This window comes from Hippopotamus amphibius, chromosome 1 (genome assembly GCF_030028045.1).
Source record: "Hippopotamus amphibius kiboko isolate mHipAmp2 chromosome 1, mHipAmp2.hap2, whole genome shotgun sequence".
NCBI classification, from domain to species: domain Eukaryota; kingdom Metazoa; phylum Chordata; class Mammalia; order Artiodactyla; family Hippopotamidae; genus Hippopotamus; species Hippopotamus amphibius.
Genome location: NC_080186.1, coordinates 101265487 through 101278663, shown reverse-complemented (window position 1 = coordinate 101278663; position 13177 = coordinate 101265487). Strand labels below are relative to the sequence as shown.

General features: G+C 43.3%; 1 pseudogene; it reads right to left on the bottom strand.

The window, feature by feature from the left end:
- LOC130832714 (40S ribosomal protein SA-like) overlaps positions 1 to 5268 on the bottom strand; it is a 37036-nt pseudogene extending 31768 nt beyond the window's left edge.
- Between the last annotated feature and the right edge of the window lie 7909 nt (positions 5269 to 13177).

Here is a 13177-nt window from a genome sequence, read left to right as displayed (position 1 = left end):
GAGTCTGGCTTCACAACGGGAGAGAGAGGCCCGCCTGTCCTAGCTCAGCTATCAGTCCAGTCACCAGCTGACTGCCAGCTGAACGCAGCCACGTGAATGATCCCAGGTGGACCCAGCAGGACAACACAGTCAATGACAAGTCATTGTTGTTTTAAGCCATTAAGTGTTGGAGTACTTTTTTACGCAGCCGTAGATAATCTAAATACAATGGTATGTATATAATTTGAAATATACTAGTATGTAAATGAATGAGGTGGCGCATTCATTCATTTACTCATTCATTCACTTACCAGAGCCTAGTAAGTACACATTGTCCAGACTACTCTCAGGGCTGGCTCAGCATAAGAGTCCATGGATACTTGGTAATAACCTTGTGGCCCCAGAAAGTCTGAAATCACAAGTAGGGAAGGAAGTCCCAAATTAGGATAATATTCTATACTGAGTATTTTCAAAGTTAGGAAAAAAAACAAGAACAGCCTCCACATCCCCACTTCAGGTCTGTAATGCAAGCCGACCCTTTAATTGTGGTGATTTGATCACTGGTCTGAAAATAAAGACTTAGTTGTGGTTTTGTATCTGCCTGAGCTAATCATTTTTCTTTGCTCTCCCCACGATTATTTGCTGTACTGGTCAAACAGTTTGTTTTTAACACGGACTAATCTTGTGTTAATGTAGCCCTTTACAGTTTACAAAGTGTTCTTCATTCTACAAGGCACTTTCACATTCATTATCTCATCAAACCTTGGAAAAATCCAGGGAGGTTGTTTGCTCCAGGCCCCTTGGAGCAAACATGCATGTAGAGGATCAGTGCAAATCTGTCACCACGGTTGGACAAAAGGTTTTGAGTGCAGACCTTATGACTGGCTGGCCATTTTCATAAACTTATATTAAAGATGAGCTCTCATAAAGGACATCTTCATAATACAATTGGGAAAGTGATACTCTTTTATCGATAGTGTTAATGCTTTTTCAATTAGAATTTTAGATCATTTTCTGTTTTGTTCTCTGAAACTTTTAATTAAGACAGAAAAACTTAACATCTCACATCCTTCACAATATACATTCAAAGTTTGGATTTTTCTCTCTTTGAGGCCCCTTTTCTCCCAGGGATATTTCAGCAAGAAGAATGTGATTCGAAGATTTCCAGATGTTACTTTTCAGATGTGTCTCAGCGTGCATCTATAAACCATCTGGTAGCAGCAGCAGCTGGACTGGCTCCAAATGTAAATGTACATTCAGGTAAAAGGGTATTAATAGAAGAAATTGAGCTGATGGGTGGTTTGTCAACTAAGTTTGTGATATTGTTTAATCAGCTGTTGAAATGAGCTCTCAGTAACCAAGACAGGCTTTCAAAATTCTATTGTCAGTTTTCCTTTTTGTTCAAGATGGGTATTCCTTACATGGATATTCCAAACCCTTGCCTAGGTCAGAAACTATTTGTGTTTAATCTTAGAGTTATCTCTGTGCTATTTGTATCCTGAAGCATCCATAGTATTGCTTCTATAAATATTAAAATAGCTTTGCATCCCTGTGCCCTTTCCAATCAGTGAAAGAAAGGACTGTCTCTGAAAGGTGCTGGGGACAAACAGTTAGTGGGTCTCTGGGGTTTTGGTAAATGTATATCTTGATCATCCAGCTTCTGAGTCAGGAAACTGCATAAAACATAAGTGAGTGGCAACATTCCCAAGTTCCCGGAATGAAAGATAATATCCCCCAGCCATCTGATTCTGGGATCTTCAACAGGGTAGGATCATCTCCTGAATTCAACTCCTTTTTGGGGGAAGTTTTGATGATTATGCCAGGGGCTGTGCTGAACTTTTCTTAGCTATTAACTAAGTTTTAGTGCTGCAAGTTAACAATAACAATGATTAGTAAAAAGTATGAAAATTAATTTTAAAAATTTCAGGGAAAGTATTCCATCTACATTTAAAAAACTACTTCCAAGCTCCTCAAAAGTAATTAATTTCCTAATTTAGAGATAGTAATAATAGCAAACATTTATTAAGCATTACTATGAACTAGGTATTTTGCTACTTCGTTTATATAGATTATCTCATTTAATTATCACGTTGAACCGATAGAGTTCTCTCGTTAATCTTAATTGTATAGAAGAGGAAACTAAGGTGTAGGGTATTAAGAAATTTGCCCAAAGTCAGAGATCTTGTAAATGAAAGTTGAACTAGGATTAAACTGAACTGGATTGATTTAAAACCCCACATCCTTAAGTTTTTAATTGTTTAATTATAATACTACTCAATTACTGCTATTCAGTCATTTATTTGTTCATTCATCCAAGAGAAGCTTTTTGAATACCGGAGAGTCACAGTTAATAATGCTTAATCTCTCCTCTTAAGAGGTTTACGGTCAATGATGAGACCACAAATAAAAGACAGATTGATATATACACAGTAGATATACGCAAAATGTGCTGTGGGAGCACTAAGAACGGGGGTTTAAATCAGAATAAGGAAGTCTTCTGAGAGCAAAAGTCACGTATGGAGGAGTAGGTAATGGCTATAGAGAGAAGAAGGGAAGGGCATAGCAGGAATACTCAGACGTATGAGGCAGCTAGCCATCCTGAAGCCACCTGGACCTCCTGACCTCATCTCCTGGGTCTCAGAAATTCATTCATCTTTACATCTTGAAGCAGAATGGAAGGACTTAAACATGAGGGCAGAGGACGTGGTTGGAGACCGAAAAACTGTGTGTTAGAAGAAATTATTTGGAAAGCATCATGGAAAGTGGACTTAAGAGGAGTCAGGCCAGAGGCAGCAGAGTCTCTAGATGATCCAGGTCACATGTAATGAAGGCCTGAATTAAAGCAGGGGCAGTGGGAGGGAGGAGGGCCTGGGTAGGACTGGTGTTAAAGAGGTGGGATCAGCCGGTCTTAAAGACTAGCTGTATTTGGAGGCAAAGGGCAAGGATGGGGTGGTGAGGGAGAGGTACCCCTTGGAGGAGCCAGTCGTTCCTGGCTGGAGCAGCTGTGTGAATAGTGGATGTCCTTCTACAAGGCCAGCCTCACAGCAGGCACAGGAGGAGGCTGGACGGAAAGGTGATGCCTTCATGGTGGTCTTCAACTCGGGATGGGGCAGGGAATAAGTTGATATTTCATAAAGTGTTTAGAGCAGTACCTGCTACATAGTAAAAGGATTTGTTGAATAAAAACTGAGTTATCTGGTAGACAATTAGATATGATCTATTGTTCTGGAGCTCAAAGGAGGATTCTGGGCTGAAGACACGGATCTGGGCCTTAACAGTACAAAAATGGTAGCGGCCACCATAGGCCTCCCCAAGGGTGCCCAAGGATGCTGTACAACATGAGCAGAGGAGATTGAGAGGGAATGGACAGAGAGGGATGAGAGGAAACAGGAAGAAGTGGTGTTCAGAGGCAAGGCAGGAGGGGACTGCAAGAAAAAGAACGTAATTAACATTATCAATGACTCGCAAAGTCCAGATAAGATATAGACTGAACATTGTCCATTGGATTTAACTGTCTGGACATCATCAGTGATCATGATGAGAACATTTCAGTGAAGGGAGGTTGGGCAGCAGTGAGGAATGAGTAAAAGGAGACAAATGGATGAAGCTAAGATAACTTCCTCCAAGAGTTAGATGTGGAATAATAGAGAATAAGGGCAAGATTTGAATGTAGATATAAGACTGAGGAAGGTTGGTTGGTTTGTGTTTTTAAGATAGAAGAGTCTTGAGCCTCTTCTTGGCTGTGCAGGGAGAGAGGAAGAGGAGAGACTGATGGAACATGAAGGAAGAAAGAGATGGGGCCCAGAGTTCAGAGGAGAGATGAGCTGTGGGTGGCAGAGGAGGACAACAGGAAAGGGTGATGGATGCAGATGAGCAAGTGGTAGGGCTGGAGGAGAAACGTGTCCACCCAATTCGAAGTCTCTTGCTCAGTTCTTATCTCTGTGAAAGTAGTTCAGCACCAGATACTATTACCACTCCTTCCTTGCAGGCAGTTTTTTCACTTGCTTCTGTTATATAGAGATAGACTGTTTTACCTCCTCCCACTCAGGATAAGTCTTTTCTATCTTCTCCTCCTCAGGTGCTTCTTTTTACCTCCCAGCACTTGGGTGTCCCCTAAGGAGTCATCCTTGGTGCTGTTTTCCTCATTCTCAACATTCTCTCTCTAGACAGTGACATCCATGCTTTTAGAGTCACCTGCCACCTGCCAGCTGGTGTCTCTACCCAAATCTCCCTTCTTCAGGTTACTTCTCCTCTCCAAACCATTTTATGTACGTATGCACCACTGCAAGACTGACACATTTCAAGAGTTCTGATCTGGTCCTTTCCTTGCTCACAACCCCCTGGAGACCAAATCCCAACCAACCCTTCCAACCCTACTTCCCATCACTTGGAGATTTTGCCTGACTCACAGGGTTCTTTGTTTCTGACACGCTTGTGACTCTCACCACCCTCATTTTTAGTGTATTTTACCATCAGAAAGCATTAAAGTTATGTGAGGCAATCAATCTAGCAGAAGAGACTGGTTTGCCTCCTTTGGCTCACTGAAGATAGCAGAGATCTAGGAGATGTGGGGCTTGGCTGCAGAGCTAAAGAAAGGCAATAAGATGGAGGCAAGACCATGGGGATAAAGAGTAGAACAGCAAGGAGGAAGACCCAGGGGATAGAGCTCCCCTGTACCCTTGCATAGTACAGGCAGCCTTACCTCTGACTCAAGGGAGATAGCAAAGCAATGCGTGTTCTGACCTCTGGACCCCTGAGTGTGTCCACAGTGGACAACAATTGGGTCCTTTTGTATGTATTTTCCACCTCTGTGGGTTGTATCAGCAGGGCTAGCCCAGTCTCTAGTTAAAGTAAATGGCTCACTGTTGCTTGTACACAACACACCAGACTTTCCCGCTTCTACATCTTTGTCCATGCTGTTCCCTTTGCCAGGCATCCTGCACACACTTCTCCATATCTGCCAATCCAGTCTTCAAGAGCTGGCTCAGATGCCATCTAGTGCATGAATCTTCCTATCATCTTCCAGGGGGTAGCACTTTCTCCCTTCCCTGAACTTCTATTTTTGTCAAAGTCACCGAGAGGTCCATTTTTTTCAGAACCAATTGTTGTTCCTGAAGAACCAGGAATGTTCTTTATTCCTCAGCACCAGGGGAACAAAGGGAACAGGGAAATGGAAAGAGAAGAGCCAACTCTCCTCCTCCCTGCCCTTCTCCCCTTTGCCCCCATAACCTGCTAATCACAAAGGAAAAAACCGTACCTTAACAGCATGGAGGTCTGGCTGGTCACCATCTTAGCCCTGGAATCAAATTTAGCATCAAAGAGACAGAAAGTCTGTGTACATTGTAGGCAAGCTGGGAGTGGGGGTGCGTGGGAAGTAGTCTGTTCTAGGTTTTTAAAAATTTAAGAGACATAACAACTAAAAGCCCTTTGATTGGATCTCTATACCCAAAAAAGTTATAAGACCTATTTCAGAAATAACTCAGGAAAATATGACATAAAGTAGGTATTGGATGATATTAGGAAATTGTTAGTTTGCTTAGTGTATAATGTTAATGTAGTTATGTAAAAGAATGACTTCTTTTGGAAATTCCTGTTGAAATATTTTTGGATGAAGAATCATTATCTCTATAATAGTTCAGCAAATGTACATATACGTATACATGCATATATAACATAATATATATAATATATAATATGGCAAAGTGCTAACTAGCTGGTAGATTGTTCACTATGTTGTTCTTTTCACTTTTCTGTAGATGTAAAATTTTTCATAATAAAAAAAATTTAAGTAAGGTAGAGAGAAGAAACCAGGTAGAGAGAAGAAACCAGGACTAGGAGAGTAGTGGTCTTGGGTCTGGGTGCAGGGCTCCTCGCCGGAGATAATGCTATTTCTTTCACCTCAGTGGTGATAAGGGACAATAAAATGGGACAGCTTTATTGTTTCATTAAAGAAATTCATTTAACATTTGGTGAAAACCTACTCTGTCCCAAGTACAGTCACAGATGCCAATTTAATTCTCACAATAGTTTTGTGAGACAATTTTTGGCCTTATTACTCTCATTTTTATAGGTAAGGAAAATGAAGCCCCAAATTCAGTGATTTTCTTTAGATCCCAGAAGAAATACATGGCAAAGCAAGAACGTGACCCCAGTTCTGCAGATTCCAAGTCTTACGTCATTCTAAGACCCATTCAGTGCCAAAGCCCTCATGACAGAGCCATTAAGCCCATGGAGCTTGTCTTGGGTGGATGTGGGGGGAAGTAAAGAGGCCTCTATTTGGGTTATTCCTAGTGTTACTGAGTCCAAGTTTGCTCTGCTCTCCACATGACAGGCCAATAAATCAGAGATGAGGTATTTAGGCAAGGAATACGACTTTACTCAGAAAGCCAGCAGACTAAGAAGATGGCAGATTAGTGAATCTGAAAAACCATCTTTTCGGGGTTTGGATGCCGGTTTCTTTTATAGGACAGGGAATGGGAGGAGATGAGGAAGTAAAGTAAAAAGGCCATACGTGTTGCAAGGAATGGCCAGACTTGGGGAGGGGATGTGTCAATTTCTTCTTTCTTGCAGCCATTCATAGGTCAACAAGATCAGGATGTTTCCCTTAAAAAAGGCACTTTGGTTTAACATTCAGGCAGAGTGGCAGGGTTCCTGGAGGCAGCCCATTACGTATAAACAGTATCCTTTTAGTGAACAAAAACAATGGGAAGCAAAGGTTAAAGTAAAAGAAACAGATCCAACAGGTAGACAGATTTGGCTCTTCCCTGTTACACTAGTATCCTTTGAGTATGATGCTTTGCAAAAATGGACCCTTGGGTCTACCTGGAGGACCACAGTATTTCCTGGCTTCAGCCTAACAGTTCCTAAAATATTGTTTACTAACCGCTGTGTAGAGAAATGTTTGCTGATCCCCTGTCCAGCCATTGGGCCAGCATGTATCACACAGGGACTTCTGTGATTGCACCAGGGGAGTGCTATTGGTGCTTTCCAAAATCAGGAAGGGAATCCAGCTGCCATTGGGAGTCAGGTTCTAACGAAGGAGAGATTTCTGCATCAAAGCAAACAGTGCATGCTCCACCACATCAAGGAAGAAACAGACTCTCAGGCAGATGTCGAGTTGCGGTACCGAGGAATGGTGACTGATTAGGCAACCGCAGGGCAGGACGTTCTGGGCTCCTGGGCTGGAGCAAAGCGGAAGAGTGAGGCTGGAAGGTGAACCAAAGCAGGCAGGGTGGCACAAAGTGTCAGGATCTATGAACATCTGGGGATGCTTAATCAGAAGGAAACGTAGACCTCCCACACAGTAGCACTTTTATGAGCTCTGATTATACACTAGAGTACAGAAAAAAATAACAGAAACTAGTGCGCTGGTAAATAATACCCCTCCTTAATGCATAAAACCTGCTGCTTTCTCAAATCTTTCCCGTTCACCACGTTTAAAAGGCAAGTGATGCCAAATGTATCACTGTGACAGGAAGGGAGATGCGTGTGTGTTTAACACAGACAGCTTCTGGGGAGCTGGTGACAAGTAGGAGTCCCCTGAGCCACTAAGGGAACTGATGGCCCCAAGATTCCTCTGGGAAACCTGAAAATATGTAACTCCGCTTTTAAGTCTCTGAACCAGTGCAGGGGTTGGGACGTAGGGTGGGGCTGGAGGGTAAGGGATGAGGGCCTCGCTCACTCACTTATTCACTCCCTCATTCATCCATTAGGTGTAATGTTAAAAATGTGAGCTCCGGAGACAGCACTTTTGGACTCACATCCCAGTCCCACAACTTGAGAGCTTTATGAACTCCAGCCAGTAACCTAGTCTCTTTAGGCTTTGGTGTCCTCATCTTGTACAAAGGGGTCCTGTTATGAGGAATGAAAGGCATAGTAATAGGATGACGCCCCCACCGGGCAGGCGCACAGTGGGTGATCCGTTGATGTATGTTATAATCGTTATTGAGTCTTTCGATAAATACATGATGAGCTCTGGGCTGGTTGCTGAGGCAACAAAGATGGTGACTTTGGGGGCATAATTTCACTCCTATTTTTGGAATGAGACACGGGCCAAACTTTTCTTCCAGGCCGAGGTTCTCCTTCCATTTTTCCCACTTTCCCTCATGTGGAAAACCTAATGGATGGAACAAGGGAGTAAAGGGGTTCTGTGGTCAGAGAGGTGATGAGAAAGTGAGAACGTTCTAGAATCCTCTCTGTGCCTGGCACGCAGTAGGGATTTGGTGGTGGAATAATATGCCTCCAAATTCTCCGAAGGAGAATGGAAATTTTAATCCAATTTTCCTGGTGTTTCTACTTAAAATGGAGTCACTCATTTGGAATTCAGGGGACGCAAACTGGACCAACGGATCAGGTCCGGCCCAGGGACAAGTTTGGCACGTTTTAAAAATTGGAAAATTTCACATAAAAACCTGGATGTCTGGCTTCTCCTGGAAAATGAGACGATGTGCAACCCAAAGCCTGCACCCCGATGTGGATACGGAGTGGGTGGAGGCTGCCGCCAGCCCTATGGTATTACAGCCACCCTCAGCTGCGGCACTCCCTGTTCATACACTTTCCAGGTGAGCCACGGCATCATTTACCTGTCTTGGCCACACTTCAGGTGATCGCAGTGAGTGGAGCAGAGCTCAGAAGACTCCAGGCGCAGCCCTTTCTCAAACCCACGCTCTCCCCCCGGCGCTCCTTCCCGTGCCTCTGCTCCGGCTTCCAACCCTCATGGCTGATCTTTCTCTTTCCACACAGACACGTGGGCCCCTTCACAACACCGCCAACACACCACCCTTCCTTTATGATTTCTCCCCCTCCAGGCAACAAGAAAACGATTGAATGACAATTACTGTGACATCTGATACAAGGGCAATTTCCCTCTGGTTAGCCAACCCCTGGGATGGAACATAACTGCACATTCTTTGCATACCTTTGGCGTGACTGAGGGTGATCCTTTGGTGAAGGCTTTGCTGATTCTGAGATCAGGACACTCAAAAGTGAAGGCATGGGGGGCTCAAACATCAGAGTACGATGGCTTTCAGGCCCACTTCATTCTTTTTATTACCATGGTTCTTTTAATTATTCTCTTATTTATTTATTTTTTTACCAAATGAACTCTTCATGGGGCCTGATGAAACCAGAGCTTCACCTGGCAGTACATCCTTGGATTCCTGGGGGCCTGGAGGGGGACAGCGGACTGTCCAAGCTCATGGAGCGAGGAGCTGGCAGAGGGGATTCAGAGAGGCCACATTTCGGGTCTGGCGCCCATCGCGGTCCCCCCACCCCGCATTGTGCTGTCCTCAGGCAGCTTCCCACAGCAGCAGCACTAACAGCTGGACCCCTGGGTGTCACTCCTGCTCAAACATTTGGCCTTTACCTTACAGCACTCAAGCTGGGCAGGTCCCTGTCTGGCTGAGTGACTGCACTTTGGGAAGCATCACTGAGTTTCTGATTTCTAGGCTTGTCCAGTCTGAATGCTGCTGCCTCCTTGGAGCAGCTGGTCCCCTGGATGGCCCCAGGGATGCTGCCTCCTGGTGTTCACACCCTTATGCAATGCCCTGCCACACTGTGCCAGCTTGGTCTCTGGGACCAGTGGAATATGGCAGAAGTGTCCCGTCTCAGATTGGGTTAAAAATACACAGCGGCTGGCACTTCTCTTTCTTTCTGTCTCTGTCTCTCTCTCTCATCACTCACTCTGGGAGGAAGCTCTGTTTGAGAGCAGCCCTATGAAGAGGATCCCAGTGAGGCACTGAGGTCCATCGCCAAAGGCCACTTGAGGGCGCATCAAAGCATGTCCTGCAGCCGCAGTCAGCAGGGATCGCTGCCCTGGCTGACAGACAGCTTGACAGAAACCCTACAAGAAAACCTGAGCCAGAACCACCCAGCTAAACTGCCCCCAGATTCCTGACCCCCAGAAGCTCTGAGATAGCCAAAGCGTGTTGTTTTAAGCTGCTGAGTTGTGATGTGATTTGCTATCCAGCCCGAGATAACCTTTACGCAGCAGCAGTGCAGTGATGGGCATCCTTAGGCGAACTTCAAAATCCAGGCAAAAACGTAAATGTCTGGCTTCCTAAAATTATCCTGAAGACAGGAATCAAAAGCCAGAATTAAAGTGTCATTTCATTAGATTTAACCAAAATATATATATTTATGGGATTTGGCAGGAAGTTTAAAAAAAAAAAAACTACACGTGGAACGAAAGATGGAGGGTTTTTTTTTTTTTTTTTAAAACTGAGATATATTTCTTATAACAAAAAATTCATCCTTTTTAAAATAAATTTTTGTTGGAGTATAGTTGATTTACAATGTTGTGTTAGTTTCAGGAGTACAGCAAGGTGAATCAGTTATATATCAATACATATACGTATATCCACTCTTTTTTAGATTCTTTTCCCATATAGGTCATTATAGAGTATTAAGCAGAGTTCCCTGTACTGTACAGTAGGTCCTTATTAGTTATCTATTTTATATATAGTAGTGTGTATATGTCAATCTCAATCTCTCAGTTTATCCCTCCCCTCCCTTACCCCCGGTAACCATAAGTTTGTGTTGTACATCTGTAACTCTATTTCTGTTTTGTAAATAAGTTCATTCGTGTTATTTTTTTAGATTCCACATATAAGCAGTCATGTGATAAAATTACTCCCTTTAAAGTGTACAATCTCTGCTGCCGTTTTTATTGTACTCGTTACGCTGCACATCACCTTTATCTAATTCTAGAACAATTTCATCACTCCAAAAATACGACTCTTATTTGTTCGTCCCATTTCCTCCCAACCGCTAATCTACTGTCCGGCTTGGCCTATTCTGAATATTTCACAGAAACGGAACCATACAATGTGCCCTTTTTTATCTGGCTTCTGTCACTAAGCATAATGTTTTCAAAGTCCATCCACGTTCTAGCATATATCGGTACTTCATTCCCTTTTTTTTTGTTTTTTATCCATTTATTTATTTATTTATTGGCTGTGTTTGGTCTTCGTTGCTGCGTGCGGTCTTCTCTAGTTTCGGACTTTCTCTAGCTGCATCAAACGGGGGCTACTCTTTGTTGTGGTGCATGGGCTTTTCATTGCGGTGGCTTCTCTTGTTGCAGAGTGCGAGCTTCTAGGCGCGAAGGCTTCAGTAGCTGCAGCATGCAGGCTCAATAGTTGTGGCACATGGACTTAGTTGCTCCACGGCATGTGGGATCTTCCCAGCCCAGGGCTGGAACCCGTGTCCCCTGCATTGGCAGGTGAATTCTTAACCACTGTGCCACCAGGGAAGTCCTCATTCCTTTTTATTGTTGAATAATATTTCATTGAATGGATATATCACATTTTATTTATTCATTTATCAGATGATGGGCATTTGAGCCGTTTCCATTTTCTGGCTACTATGAATAATGTTGCCATGAATATTTGTATATTTATCCTTTTTTTCATGAACATATATTTTTAGTTCTTTTGGGTATATACCTAGGAGTGGAATTGTAGGGTCATGTGGTAACTCTATGTTTAACTTTTTGAGGAACTGCCAAACTGTTTTCCACAGTGGTGGCACCATTTTACATTCAAGTGGGTATTTTTTAACCTAGTAAGCAGTCTAACAACTATACAAAAAGGGAACATCAAAATATGCATAAAATTGAGACTTAGAGAAATTTACTTCATTATATTTGAGTCCCTGCTTCTGACTTATTCATCATTTAGCATGTCATTTGGCATTGCACAGACGAAGACTTGTGGTTTTAGTTGAGACTGCTAGTTGTACCCTGACATCCATTCATCCCTTCTTAGTAATTGAACTCTTGGTTTTAAGCTTGTACTTCAATGCCCAAAATAAAGGTGACAATTCTCAGCTTCCTATGCAGATAGTGTATCCATTGACTCAGTTCTGGTAAATGAGATGTAATCAGAAGTTTGGTATGTGACTTCCAAGAAATACCCTCAAAGGGAGGAGATACATCCTTTCTCCTCTTCCCCACTTCTTCTGGCTGGAATGCAGATGTAATGGCTGAGCTCAAGCTGACAGTTTGGACCAGAAGTTGGTGGCTGTGTGCTATGGAAGGCAGAGCAAGAAAATACAAGATGCCTGTGTGCTTGACATGGCAGAACTCAAAACTAGTCATGGATTGACTACCTTCAGACTTTTCAAATGTGAGTTAAAAATAAATTTTTACCTTTTTAAACTAGCTGTTTGGAGTTTCTGGATATATTACAACTGAACTTAAACCTGGAAAACCAACTGCTTAAGAGCAGTGATTGAAAGTATAGTCTTTGGAGACTAACAGACCTGAATTCAAACCCTTGAAAGTTTTCTCTTCCTCACTTCCCCCATCTGATCAGAGTAAACACCTGTAATTTTACCTCTTTACTGTCTCTCAATTTTGTTCCATCTCCAACATTGCCTCCAAGCCACCATTGTCTTTTTCCTGGACTTCTAAAATAGCCAACTACCCAGTCATCCATCTCCATTCCTGCCCCCCTTCAACGTGTTCTCCATACACCTCTCAGTGTGATCTTCATAAACTATAATTTAGATCCTGTCACTTTGCTTAAAACTCATTAATGGCTTTCCATTGATCTTGGGATAAAGACTAGAATTCTCAAAGGCCTTACCGGTTCTGACCTCTTTCTCCTTCAGGCTCTTTTGGACCCATGCGCCTCTCTTTCTGTCCACTTCAGCCTCATCGCTCTTCTTTCAATTCCTTGATTAGGTCATGCTGCATCCCACCACAAGCTTTGCACATAGCATTCAAATCAGTCTCCTCCAGATTCCATACCCTCTTGACCCAGTTACTTCCTGGTCACACCTCAGGTCTCCTAAGAGAAGCCTTCTCTGACCATCCTCACTCATGTGTTTCCCCAGTGGGCTCTGTGAGGACAGGCTCTGACACATTCTGCTCACTATTGTTTCCAAGAGAGGGTCTGGCAGAAGGCAGTGCTTAAAGAATGCTTGTTAAATGAATCAATAAATGACTCCCACGTCTAGCAGTGTGAACTTGGCACTTAACCTCTCCAAGCCTCAGTTTCATCATCGGGAAATGGAAGTGATGACAGCGTCTGCCTCACAGCGTGGTTATATTAAATGAGGAAACGGGTGAAGTGTGTTTCATAGATGTTAGCCATCATCATTGCTCTCACTAGCAAGTGTTCTCACTGGCCAGGTGTGAGCAAGAAGGCTGAGCAGGGAGGAAGTGCATCATCTGAAGAGACAAGGAGAACTCTTTTCC